Source organism: Sinohyriopsis cumingii, chromosome 4 (genome assembly GCF_028554795.1).
Source record: "Sinohyriopsis cumingii isolate HCF-2022 chromosome 4, ASM2855479v2, whole genome shotgun sequence".
Lineage (NCBI taxonomy): Eukaryota > Metazoa > Mollusca > Bivalvia > Unionida > Unionidae > Sinohyriopsis > Sinohyriopsis cumingii.
Window position 1 is genome coordinate 119,715,859 of NC_142964.1, and position 14,353 is coordinate 119,730,211.

Below are 14,353 nucleotides of genomic sequence, written 5' to 3' on the forward strand. Positions count from 1 at the left end.
TCTCATCTCTCTTGTAGATCACCCAGGCTTTCTTGTGAACTGGGAAAAGTAAGACCTCTTTCCATCTTAGAATTGTGTCCAACAACTCTGTGGTGGTGACTTATGTCCTCAAACAGGGAGGCACCAAATCACCCAACCCATTGGTTCTGATTTGGCAATTTCTACGCTGGTGCTTTCTCCTCAAAGAACCAGAGAAAAAAGTCGGCTCTGCCAGTTGAAGGTTTCAGGAACGCAGAGGATCGATGTTGTTGGTATGAACTGTTTGTCGTGCAAGGCTCTCCTGATATGATATGGGTGTGTAGAATAAAAGGACGGTCTGGGCAGTGAAGGACTACCCGTGACCGTGGTTGCTGGGGAGGATTTGGGTTAGCCAGAATCTTCTTGGGCAAAGCTAAGGCTAGAACAAGTAGATTGGTGTCTCAGGACTTGTCACATCTGAGAGGGGCTATCAGAATCATCTTGCCATTCTTACCCCATAAACTCTGGATTATTTTCGGTCTCAGCACCCTGGGAGGGGAGGCAAATGCCCACAACCCCTCCCAAATGGTTGACAGTGCATCCATAGACCAAGCTTTGTGTCTGGAACTCGCAAGACGAAAGTGGGTAGCTTATGATTCCAACAGGTCCAACACCAGACACCCACAAACTGCGCAATTCCAAGTGAAGATCGATTGATGAAGAGACCATTCAGTATGAAAGACTAAACCTTTTCTGGATAGAGTGTCGGCCAAAACATTGTGCATTGAGTCTGCTGGGGATGTGCCTGATTTGTACGTCGATATGGAGATTGTTGCACCAACGTAGATATTGCCAAATCAGAACAACAGGTCAGGTGGTTTGGTGCCTCCTTGTTAAATTAAATATATTTTGACCACCATAACAACTGTAAATCTTTCAAACAATGTAATAAATGTGTAGAGCTTTTAAGCATGACCAATGACCGACTTAAGTGAGCTTCAAAGCACATGAATTTATATTGATTTTGCAAGTTCTATAGACCCTAGAGAGCACTGGTCATATTCTGATCCATTCTGTTCCTGAAAAGTTTTGAATATTTCTCCTAAATAAATCTTTAAATGATCTGAATGGTATTTTGGATTACTGCGTCTCTTGCGTTTGTTGTTGAAATTTCTATGTTGGTGCGACAATCTCCATATCAATGTACAAATCAGACACATTACCGGATGACTCCGTGTTTGATTATGACAGTGACCCAAACTGCCTATGTTGCACCCAGTAGATAGACACAAAATTTACAATAGCGCAAATTCAAAACAGTTTGAGTTGCCAAGTCACTACCGCCTTTCACAGCTGAAGACCTTGCTATAGATTCAACAAGGTGCTCGATAGGGCGTACCGTCTCTCCATGCATGCGGTTAAATACCTTTGCTGAATCAGATTTAGTCACTTTCATAAACTCCACTGTAGATTTAACTTCCTCCTGATCGTTCAAAATGGCGGCAATGTTCACATAACCATGTGTCACTGGTGGTAATTTCATCAGGTCAAGAGATGTCAAGCAGGGTACATTCTCCAGATTCACAGATATAAATTCATTCATGATTTCTTTCATGCTGTTTAGACAATTCTTCTATCCCATGCGTTTATTCAATCTCTCATCTGATTCCACTGAAAATAGTTTTGTCTATATTTTTGTAGTATAATACAGTGTATCCACTGCTACCCACCAAACGTCAGTCGAGGCTATCTATCACTTGGTCTTTTGTCCTCTATTCAGGAACACCCGCCTAATGGTGAGGCGGTAGTGTTCATCAGTCACTTCTTGTTGGTGGTAGGCAGCCAGTTCTTGTCATCGATGGCCAACTGTACGCTCTTTCATCAGTTCTGCCCAGTGCTTGAATTGCCACTTTTCGGTTTTCCCTGTTATCCCTAGAGCAATGAACACCTTCCAGACCGACTGAAAAGGAAACTGTTTACTTCCTACCTCTACAGGGAACAATCATGTACTCTATTCCTGCTCTAGCAAGTCTCCATAAGCCCTACATGCTTGGTCAACTTTCTTTCACGAGCACCATCACACTGCTCCTTACAAGGTACAGTCTACTCAATGACCACTAGCTTCATCCTCGATTCTGATCAAATTACTACATCTGGATTTTGAAACATCTGGATAGAATCCTGGAAAACCAGTCTCACGAGAGGCTTCTTTATATCCACTAATATCCCTTAATACCCACCTGGACCATACCTTTTACATTTTGTGGCTTGGACTATCCTCATCTTCTGTTTCCATCATCACATCGGTGATTTTTGCAACTTTCTTCACCTGCTTCGCGACTCAAACGTTTGTTCAAAGTCGGCTTTGAGGTCTTACCATGCAGTCTGTCACGACAGTAACATATCTGGCACGTTTGCAGTCACTTTTGATATTAAAAATCAATTCCAAGTGTTTGTGGGCAGTTCCGTTTCGTCGATCCCTATAGTCAGTCATGGTATCACTGACAGATTTTGAGAATAGTTCTGGCTGTTAAATTGCTTTGCCAGACACGTTCTTGTCCAGACCCCAGTGGCGTGCGGTTGACCAGTCAAGTCAATAGTGAGAAGACTTCCGACGATTGATGACCTGCGTTAGCATATTGCAAAACTCATCCCACAAGTGGCTGGTAGACAACCGGGAAAATGAATGTTTACAAAGCCACCTGGGTAAACAACACGAAATATTATAAACATCTTGCGGTTGCCCCGGATCACATTTTTTACATGTGCATATCGTTGTGTTACATCAATCACTTATGTGATTTTGTGAATCTAACGCGGTTTCGAACACATTATGGCAGTCGCTGAAACCTATTCCCAGTGTGAAGCAAAGACGTTGACGTTGGTGAAAACCATCGCTTCCACACCTTTCGGGTTTAAAAAAAAATAGGTTGTGATATCATGGCTGTTTCAACAAAGCTATCTGGGGCACCGCGGAGTAAATATCCAGGAGTTAAACATATCCATGGAAACATGTAATGCCGGCCTGGGAAACAGTTGGATATACCACTGCACCATATAACCGATCGAAGCCTGGAGAAGAACATATAAACGGAATCAATAATGCATGTTACCATCATAAGCTCGCAAGCAAAGCATCAAGTGTCAACGAACCAACGTGGCTTGAATGCAATCGTGGGAAGATATGATTTGATCACGTACACTCCTAGAAACAAATTGCTAGATGGATCATTAATGGTGGCATGAATGATAAGATTCTCACCGGTGATGGACAAAGTCCATTGATTAGAGGTAATATAATATTACAGTCCACGCAGGTATTGGAAGGGTGAAGTAACCTTTGAATAGTCAGCGAGCTCAGCACAAGTCAACCACGAGGTTGCTCGAGCCGAGTCATACCAAGGACTTACAAAAATGCTAGAATATCGTTTTGTAATGTAGGAGTTCACATGGGGGTTGTGCTGTTATTAGATCTAAGATTATACTGTACCCTTTGAACTGGCTAGAATATCGTTTGGTAATCTAGGAGTTCACATGGGATTGTGCCGTCCATAGATCTAAGATTCTAAGAATGTAAATATATCACCCTCTGAACTTTGGCAATCTAGGAATTCACATGGGGGTTGTATTGTGTAAATATTGGGGAGTTCATTATATAGTAGTTGGTAGTTTAGCGACTAAATCAAGACACCAATAATACAACAAACCTATAAAAATAAATTCTTCGGGTTCCACCACAAATGTTTCCTCGTCGTTTTGCACCAATGTCACTAACATATATCTAGAGGATCCAGTTAGTGGATAATGCCGTGAAATGGTGGTAGATATAGTAAATGTCGTAGTGCCGAGTACTGAGAACCTGTTTATACCGGTAACCGCAGCGCGATGTTAGATGGATTTATTAAGTGGTGTCCATAATTTGATCCAGACGCTACTGTATATACTACATTGTCGGTGATCGTTTTTGATGTCGGAGAGTATAATACCGATAAATGTTGGCGTTCCAAAGATATCATCAACATTTCCTTTGTTTGTTTTTTTTTTTTTGGTTTTTTTGTTGCGAAAATTTATAAACGATTTTACATGATTAAACTATTCAGATCTAAATGTGGTCAATCCATCATTGATTGTCATTAACGATGTCATGATCGGAATGTTGCTGTTGTCCACGTATCTCTTCATTGCAGTTTCATCATCTATTAATGGTTCTCTCAAATAAGCAATGGTATTACTAGCCATATTGAGATTGCCAGTCATTGTATGACCGGCTTTAGCAACATCTTTACTGATCTCAGTTCTGATCGTGATGTTGTTGCTGTATACGTATATTTTTGTTACCACATCATCGTCTAATTTTGGTTCTCTCACATTAATAATTGTATTTTTACTCATACTGAGATCGCCATACTTAATATCTCCAATTCTTCTGATGCGTCCAGTAGTCTCCCGTTTTTAGCAAAAACCACTAAGTCATCTTTGGTCGCATCTGGAACCCGCAGAATAATATCTGTCAGCGGGATATTGCTCATCTTTAATCATCCTTGTTTATCCTGAAAAACAACGACTTCATTTTGGTCCACATTTGCGTGACTCAAAAGATGATCGAGTTCATCCTTGACCTCCTCTAGGGTTGCAGATTTAGAAAAATCGCCTTGCTGAGTTTTACTCAGCGAGAAGATCTTCCGTAAATATCTACCATTATACTTTAAGATCTGTTTAAAACGACGGTGTACGGTTATACCGTCTACTTGTATATTCGTGCACGACCTTATGAGGTGGTGTCAGCGACCTTGACACAGAATCGAGTACAGCAATTACTTCACGGCCACATGTTGGCAGATCGGTTACACTGGTCAACAGTGAAATCATTACTGACTTGAAAAGGCCCTAATCTGTAGTATTTTGGTGTGCCGAACACGAATATAACCGTGAAAAATTTGTATTGGCTCTCGTTTTGAAGATATTCATATACCTCATTTTCTATGTTTCACTGTGTAAATTTCTCCAGTAGGACTGCAGCAACATCCGGAATAATGATGTAACATTGCATAATACCATCATGCTCACATCATCCACAGTTGATTGCATCATTTTCTGATGCAATGCAATACTAATGCCATGCGGCTGCTGAAGTAAGTTGACGTCAGCAGTGTACTATACATGTGTAGGCCTATTATACTAATGCCAGTCGGCTGCTGAAGCTGACGTAAGCAGTGTACTATATAAAGCCCAATCAGATAGGTTCAGCATTTAAAATATTTTAGACGTTGTGCGAGACAGTTCAAGCTACTGTTACATAAAACTTATTATTTTATCCATTTACGTACAATAAAGAACAGTAATGCCTCGAAAGTGTGTTAATACCGCGGACAATTTTTGCTATATTTGTGGGGAAGTGACATTTGCCAACCAGAAGAAAAGTATCAATTCTCAAGTGAAGAAGGCATATCATCTTTACTTCGGATGCAAGGTTGGTGACCAAGACAAGCCTTGGGCTCCGCATATATGCTGTGCTACATGTACAACACAGCTTTCACAGTGGTTGAATTGCAAAAGGTCATCAATGCCGTTTGCAGTCCCAATGGTGTGGAGAGAGCCAAGCAACCACCTAAATGACTGTTACTTCTGCTTGGTTCCTCCTCTTTCCGGCGGAATAACGAAGCGAAAGAAGTCGAGAATAGTCTACCCAAACATTCCGTCTGCATTGAGACCAGTTCCACATGGTGAGGGACTTCCTATTCCAGAACCTCCAGCAGAATATTCTCTTGATTCATCTGACGAAGACAAAGGTGAGTCGACCTGTTCTTCTCCTGGTCCATCAGCATGCAGTGATCCAGATTTTCACTGTGGTGCATCATCAACCCCACACAGAATAACACAGGAAGAACTAAATGACCTGATTAGTGATTTGGACTTATCAAAGAACAAGGCAGAATTGCTAGGATCAAGACTCCAACAATGGAATCTTCTAGAAGAAGATGTCACAATTACTGCATATCGAAAGCGCCACCAGCAATTGGAGCCTTTCTTCAGAAAGGAAAGTAATCTGATATTCTGTTCCGATATTGAGGGCCTCATGAATGCTTTAAAAATCACTCATGACCCACAAGAATGGAGACTATTTGTGGACTCTTCGAAACTGAGTCTCAAGGCTGTGCTTTTGCACAATGGAAACATTCTTCCATCTATTCCAGTAGCGTATGCTGTCCACATGAAAGAGACATACGATAACTTAAGGCAGCTACTGAATTCCATTGAGTATAACAAGTACAGCTGGCACCTCTGTGGTGATTTGAAGGTAGTTGCCCTTTTAATGGGACTGCAGCAAGGATATACAAAATACATGTGTTTCTTATGCGAGTGGGATAGCCGAGCAAGGGAAATGCACTACATGAGGAAGGAATGGACTCACAGGCAGAATGTAGCCATTGGAGAGAAGAATATCCAACACCCAGCTCTGGTTGAGGCTCAGAAAATCTTGCTACCACCTCTTCACATCAAACTAGGTTTGATGAAGAACTTCGTGAAAGCCATTGACCGGACTTTGCCAGCATTCCGATACCTGCATGAAAAATTCCCTCGACTCAGCGAAGCAAAGATTAAAGAGGGAGTTTTTGTGGGTCCTCAGATTCGAGAGCTTTTCAAAGATGACCGGTTCAACAACTTGCTGGAAGGTGACGCGAAACAAGCATGGAATGCTTTTCGCCTAGTTTCTACAAACTTCCTCGGAAATGTTAGGGCAGAAAACTATAAGGAACTAGTAGAAGACATGTTGATGAAGTATAAGAAACTTGGCTGCAATATGTCTCTAAAGATTCACTTCCTTCATTCCCATTTGGATTTCTTTCCTAGCAACTGTGGTATTGTTAGTGATGAACACGGCGAACGTTTTCATCAAGATATCGCAACAATGGAACAAAGATACCAGGGAAAATGGTCCACTACAATGCTGGCTGACTACTGCTGGACACTCCTCAGAGATGCTCCCGAACAGCTGTACAAGAGACAGGCGAAGAAATCTAAGATGTAGTCAATGACTTGATTTTTTATAGGTAGGCTATTACAGTTGACCTTTTACTATTGGAATGCATTTCGTTATGTAAACATTAATTTCTTGCAGATTACAAAAAAACTAGAGCCAATTTTGCAATTTGACTGTCATATTCGTGTTCAGCACATAAAAATTGATAAGAATTGACTAATTTTATTTCAGTAACATGACTTTTGTAAAAATTTGTTGTCCAGTGTTATTGTCTGTGTTGGTAATGTTGAAAACCAGACGGGAGTGTTTTGAAGATGAGTGCTTTGCATTCTGCTGACATATTTTAAAAATTCTTTTGGTGGTGCCAACCCATACGAATTGAAATAAATAATTTCACGTGGATCGATTGCGTATGGAACCCAGTGAGTACCTGGACCAGAACTTCCATCGAGATTAATGATACCGGTTTCAAACACGGTTTGGTTGTTTTGGTAAGTGATCACGCATAAAAACACCTATGAAGTTTGTGATGTTTAATAGCTTAGCAGCATCAAATAAATCAAAATCGGACATAGGAAGGAGACGCTTTGCGCCAAACAAAGTGTCCCGGGTAGTCTTAGACCATTTCAGCTGCTTTTGCAACAGCTGGGGCTGTAACCGCTATTAACGCTGGTATAGCTGCAATTAGTGGAAATATACCACCGTCTTGATTGCGTCTTTAATAGCACACACAGAAAGATTAAGTTTAACACCGGATTTTGATTCTTTAACTTTATTGAAGTGCCCTAGGTAACGTTCTGATTTAGTGTAATTTTTATTCCACTGTTGTTTGCTGATTTCGATTGAAGTTGTTTAATCTGACCAGGGGTCAGAGTAGCACTAACATGATAATATGACATTATAATATCAAGAGTGATTCAATTACATATTTTCCACTGGGGCATCAATAACTCTCATTCGTCCACCAACACCTTCAAGTAGCAATGTTTTGTCTGAGAGTATAACAGCGACTGCTCTGTAACCACCAAAAATAACTGGTGGATCAGATATTCTTGGTGGTGATCGTGCTACACGAGCTCGGAAGTGTATATCAACGACAGATTGCCGGAGCAAGTCTAAATGTTCCAACGAAAAATAATAGATTGGATACAATGTTGCAAAATCACGCTGAGATATCTGCAAACCAGAATCAACATTCTGATCACTCCCCATAAATGTCATCAACCGATGATAAGCACTTGCTACATGATTGTAATCAAAACTCAATAATACTTCTTCGGATGGTTCCTGATGCCCATTTATCCTTAAAGAAACTTTACTAACTTCCAGCATGTCAAAAACAATTGGATTTCGTGTTTGTGTGTTTTCTCGTGCATTTAAATGAATTGCGATAAATATATGTCGCATTGCAGAAACACTATGCAGTGATGCTAACTGCCATGTATATAACCCAGCAACTTCACTTGAAATACTGTATGTTGTTATCGTCAACCATGACAATATTGATTTGCCACCTTGATTCATAAAAGTATAAAAGTGAATAGACGTTCTTCTTCAGATATTGTTGGAGTCATTGCTGGCATCCACAACGAAAGTTTTGTTAGTCTTACTACACACGCACCAATCGAGTCGGGTCGCCAGACTACATCATTGTCGTTGTCTTTTCTAACAAGTACAAATGTATGCGATAGTGGAATCACACATGAAAATTCTTCCTCATCATTCAAATTAATCTACGTGCGACAAATCCTAAATTGAATTCTGGGTTAGCATCATGAACCACCGGCCACACATCAGCCAAGTTTCTTGGTTGTCTTATATTATAATGTATGCTTCGTAGATGATCAGTTATATCATTTGCAAACATCGTTGACGGACCAGCTGATCTCGAGTAATCATCGCTGTATCTTGGAAGGACAAGTATTGTCGTGGCAATATCGACCTTTTCCAGGCATGATCCAATGGGTCTTCCGTCAGTCATGTATATGGCACTTTTAAATAACTCCATAATACCAGGTCGATCACCAATTCTGATTTCTGTACCATCTGCCTGTAAAAGTCTACCTTCTACTTCAATAAATGCTTCAGCGGGTAAGAAATATCTGCTTTTATCCTGAACTTGAAGTTCGATTCGTCCACGCTGATTTGGTTCTCGTGCGTCACAAGAATAACACTGATAATCGTGCACAGATTCATCTTTGAGACTGACGCATCCATGTCAAATGCTGGATCAGATGATATACGTTTGAACATTTTATTATAATTGACATCGTCTAACACGAGGACCACTTCCTGCTGTTAAACTTGCAGTTATATTTTTTTCGTTTTCTGATAGTGTTACACCAGCCAACTCTGCTAGTTTTTGATTTGCAGCTTGATTTATTATTTTACTAACATTTGAAGGCTAACTTCAGCGCTGGGTAATTTTACTGGCTGTGGTTTTCGTAGTATCAATCGTGCTAGTCTATCCTTGATTGCTGAGAATGCTTTTCTGGAAACATCACTAACAGCACCAATATCTTTATCACGAACAACATCAATAGCTTTCTTTGATAATTGTTTTGCAATCGTTATTACCGTTCCGGTGGCCTAGTGGTTAGAGCGTCCGCCTCGGATGCGGGAGGTCGTGGGTTTGATCCCGGGCCGAGTCTTACCAAGGACTTACAAAAATGATACTAACAGCTGCTTCGCTTGGCGCTCAGCAATAAGAGGCTAGTGTTAGGACTGGTCAGCCTGGTGTCAGTATAATGTGACTGGATGGGACATCATGTTACATGTCTGCAGTATGTTGCCCCAGTGCTAGACATTATCATAAACTGCCACACTGCAGACATCGTAGCGATTTGACTAAAAATTGTTAAAGTTACGTTACAAATCCAAATCACACACACACACACACACGCGCGCGCGCGCGCAATCGTTGCCTTTGGGGTTACCCTTCTAAATAGAGCCTGAACAACAGGGCCTGAACAACATCACACATGTTGGTAACCACGAATTTATTACCCTGACCATGATCGGTCTACGTTGAGCATTATGTATAATCATCCTATTTTAGTCACTGTATCTAACTGCATACCCTCAATCACTGTGGTAATCATCAACGATTTCATCGATGAGAGATCGTTAATATTAATGTCCATGATACCGATTGTAAATAATCGTTGACAACAGGGACGTCATTTCAACTTTTTTCAAAGGGGGGTGGGCAAAACTTGATTCATGCAAATCCCTGGTTGACAAATATCAGCTGCTTCATTAGTGATTTCTGGGGAATTATTACCGGCTCGTCTTCCGCCAATCAGAATTTCTAGTCTATCAAACATCTGCAAGGACTTGATTGAGACATGGAGTAATAAGACCACTTCCTCGAGTAACAACACCACTTCCAGTTGCGGGGCCCCGAGTGGCCGAGTGGTCTAAAGCGCTCTCCGTTACGGATCACTGCCATCTTACCTCTGTCTGCGTAGGTTCGAGTCTCGGTTTCGGCCTTTGTGGGTTTGTGAGAAAGCTTGCCAGTAGCTTCTCGAGGGTCGGTGGTTCTTTCCGGGGATTTTCCGGGTTCTTCCTCCACCATTAATACTGGCCGCCATGTATGTGCTGAAAAATGGCGTTAAACCCTACAACAACAACAACTTCCAGTTGCTCCTTCTTCCTCACTTGTTATTTTATCTTCTTTTTTATTCCATGCTTTTGGTGCTGATTTCCTTTCTGTTTTTGCTTTTTCAAGTTGCTGCTTAATTTTTTCTTCTTTTAGTCTCCCTTCTTGCTTTACTTTTTCAATATACTCATATACTGTATTGTTGAAGAGGTCAAAACTATTAATATATTGCTTAGATCTGATTTTTGCGGAGTATTAGTTGAGATGCGATATATATCCCTGACCCAATCGGCAGCTTTTAGAGTTTTAACATATTCAGGTTTTACATACTTATCTCTATCATGACATCCAAACGCGGCAATATGAAATATTTGGTTTGGGTCTTTGATAGCGGCATTACCTTAAGGCGTGAATTTATCTGTAATGTTAATTCTGACTCTTGGCAGAGGTTGTGGTTGAACTTCAAGTTGTGGTTGAGGAGGTAGCTGGGTTGGCGGTTGAGCTGCTTGACGACGGCCAACAATATCAACAGGCAATGTTTCAAGAGCTTTTTGAGCCGCCTCAGTTGCTGTAACAGATTTTTTGTTGTTGGTTCATCATTTGGTTTAAATAACTTTTACGTACCTTCTGCAAATTCCACCTGAGACTCCTGACGCGCTTGTAGTTGCTGGTTGACAGCATCACGAACAGGGATATATTTCTTAATTGCCTCTAGTCGCTCTCGAGCTAATCTAGAAGTGCGAGATTTCATTATTGATATAATAATGATTTAATTACTCACACGCTAAAGGCAGCAGGGAGGGTGCAACAAAAAATGAGTGTCCGGGTGGGTAAACAAACACACATACAAATTTGAAAACATGAGCGGCAAACGATAAAGTAACAAAATGATCTAACCCAATTAGAGAAAATCTAGGTCGATTAGAGGCTTCGGTTTGAGGTTATAGACCTTGTATTTTAATTTTTCCGTATGAAGCTTTATTTTCAAAGAAGACTTGCTGTTCACCCTCCATGCTGCTTAAGATAAGATAGTTCCATTCCGTCTGCCGATTTCCATTTCACTATCAAGAAACACAATACACTAAAATTATGTAGTTATTTTAAAGCGCGTGTGGGTCACATTTTAATTTTGGTACGTTTTTACTTGGATTTTGATTGATTGATTACTTGGATCTACGTCGCGTGCGCCCAAAAGGGCATGTGCGACGGATTTATTCCCGCACAGCGGGATGCTAAATGTTTGGGTGGGTTATTTATGTTTTACAGGTTGTTATTTTTGAGCTAGAGGGGCACCCTTGATGAGTACTCAGGTCTCACAAGGCATATCAAGGGCGCCCATCTGCTAGTGGAAATTTATTTTTAAGTGAGGTCAGGTTGTTTGTTTTATGTTTTAGGGTGTTTTAAATTTTTTCTTTTAGCTTGGATGTGTCTAGGAATTTAAGTATGTTTTGGTAGGTCAGATTTATGTTGGGGTTGTTATTTTTAAGGAAATTGGGTTAAAAAAAAACATGGGGGGGGGGGCTTTTTGAAATTCCTTTCTAGCTACCTGATATTTTGAGCAGCTATTGAATATATGTGGCAGGTCTTCAATGGTTTTGCAGTGATAGCAATTGATATTAGCAGGCTTGGGTCCTAGACGTTTGCCAAAACTTCCTGCTAATTTTGGTTTTTCGGTTAGTCCAGGCTGTTCATTTTGGGTGGTTTGATGGACCTATTGTTTTTTTTTAAATAATGGAGTATAGTATCCTGCCTTTGGTAGTGGAGTTCCAGTGCTCATGCCATTTCTGGTTAATATAGTTTCTTGTTATGCTTTGGGCTTCTGTTATGCTATATCTGAGTGGGGCAGGGTTAGGGTTAGGGTTTCCTAACATGTTTTTTGTGACTTTATCGGCTAGCTCATTACCAGGGATTCCTATATGCGAGGGTATCCACATGAATTCAATTATCTGATCCGGTGTGGATAATTCCTTAAGCATAAAGAAAGCTCTAGCCACAAACTGATCTCTTGATTTGGTGCTGTGAGATTTGATGGATTCTATTACACTAAGTGAGTCGCTGATGACAATTGCTTTTGGAACGTTTTGGTGTTTAATCCATTTAATGACTCTATTATTGCCCAGAACTCTGTGGTGAAAGTAGAGCAGTGGTCTGGTAATCTGGATCTCATCTGTATGTTGAATTCAGGAATAAGCACTGCAACTGCTTTTCTTGGGGGTTCGGTTGTTTTGGACCCGTCAGTGAAAATTTTTACGAAGCCAAAGTTGGTGTCTTGTGTTTCCATTGATACGATGGTTCTGAGTTTAGATTCTTGTTTCAATATGTTTCTATAATTGGTGAGTTTAGTGTTGATCCTAGGGATAGTGTTTGTACAAGGGGCGGGGTCAGAGGAGTGAGTGTACTCTTCTTGTAGAGCAAGTGTTGGCAGCTTTTCCTTGTGTTCTAGGATTTGTTTGCCACCTGGTGGGGTAGGAACTAGTTTGCGGCTAAACGGTTTGTTGCATTTGCTAATGGTTATTTTTGAAGGATGCGAGTCGGGGTGATTTGTTAATCGATTGGAGCTTCGGAGGAGCATTTCCTGTCTTCTTATTTTTAATGGCAGTTCACCGGTGAGGACTTGAAGTTCGTCCAATGATATAGATGGTAGAGTGCCAATGCAAACAGATAATGCTTTCCTTTGGATGGTATCCAGTTTGTACAGTAATATTTGTTTCGCTGAGCTGTAAACTTGGCATCCATAATCTAGCTTCGACCTTATAAGTGATCAATAGATGGTTAATAAGGTTTCTTGATTGGATCCCCAGGTGGTCCCTTTAAGATTTCTTAAGAGATTAATATCTTTAATTAGTTGTTCGATCTGGTGTTTCATAGTTAGAAGATTATCGAAGAATATACATAGGAATTTTACTACCATAGCATATCTGAATAATTGGTTTTCAATATAGAAATTGGGGTAAATTATCTGGTTATTGTGTTTAGGGGAGAAGATTATTGCTACCGTTTTTTATGTGATATCTTAAAACCCTATTTATCTGCCCATCTCCCTGTGTTATCTAGGCTTTTCTGGATTTCTTTGATTAATTGTTTGCTAACGGGGTTTCCTGCCCTCCAGATGCCGATGTCATCAGCAAATTGGGAAATGTTAACCCGTTTTGTCGCTAGGTTGAGGTCAAGGTCGTTAATCATGATGTTGAATAGCGTAGGACTGAGAACACTTCCTTGTGGGATACCGTTTTAAAGGGGGGTGGGGGTGTATTCTTTTAAGGTGGTGTTTCCTACTCTAGTGATTATTCTGCGAACTGTTAGGAAGTTTTCGATCCAGTTAAAAACATGCGTCAAGTAATTACGAAGTGGTTGTGTTTTGCAATCAATCCTTTGGTCCAGACAAGATCAAATGCCTTTTCAATGTCAAAGAAGACTGCTATAAGTTGTCTGTCTGATTTTCTTTTGGAGCTGAAAGCTAGTTTGATATCCGCTTCTAGTCTTAAAAGTTGACCTGTGGTGGAGCGCCTGTTACGGAAGCCACAATAGTTTTCTAATACGAGTTTGTTACTTTCTAGGTGTTGTTTTAATATGTTAGCTAGGATTGTTTCCATCATTTTACATATGTTATTAGTGACGGAGATGGGACGAGACAAGTTAATATTATTAGGGTCTTTACCTGGTTTAGGGATTGGGATGACAATTGCTTGTTTCCAGGTGAGTGGCAGTTTTCCACTTTGCCAAATTTGGTTGAGCAGTTTTATAATGGCTGCTGTAATGTTGTTTGGAGGATTTTTGTATATGATATATCCAATTTGATCTTTCCCAGGTGA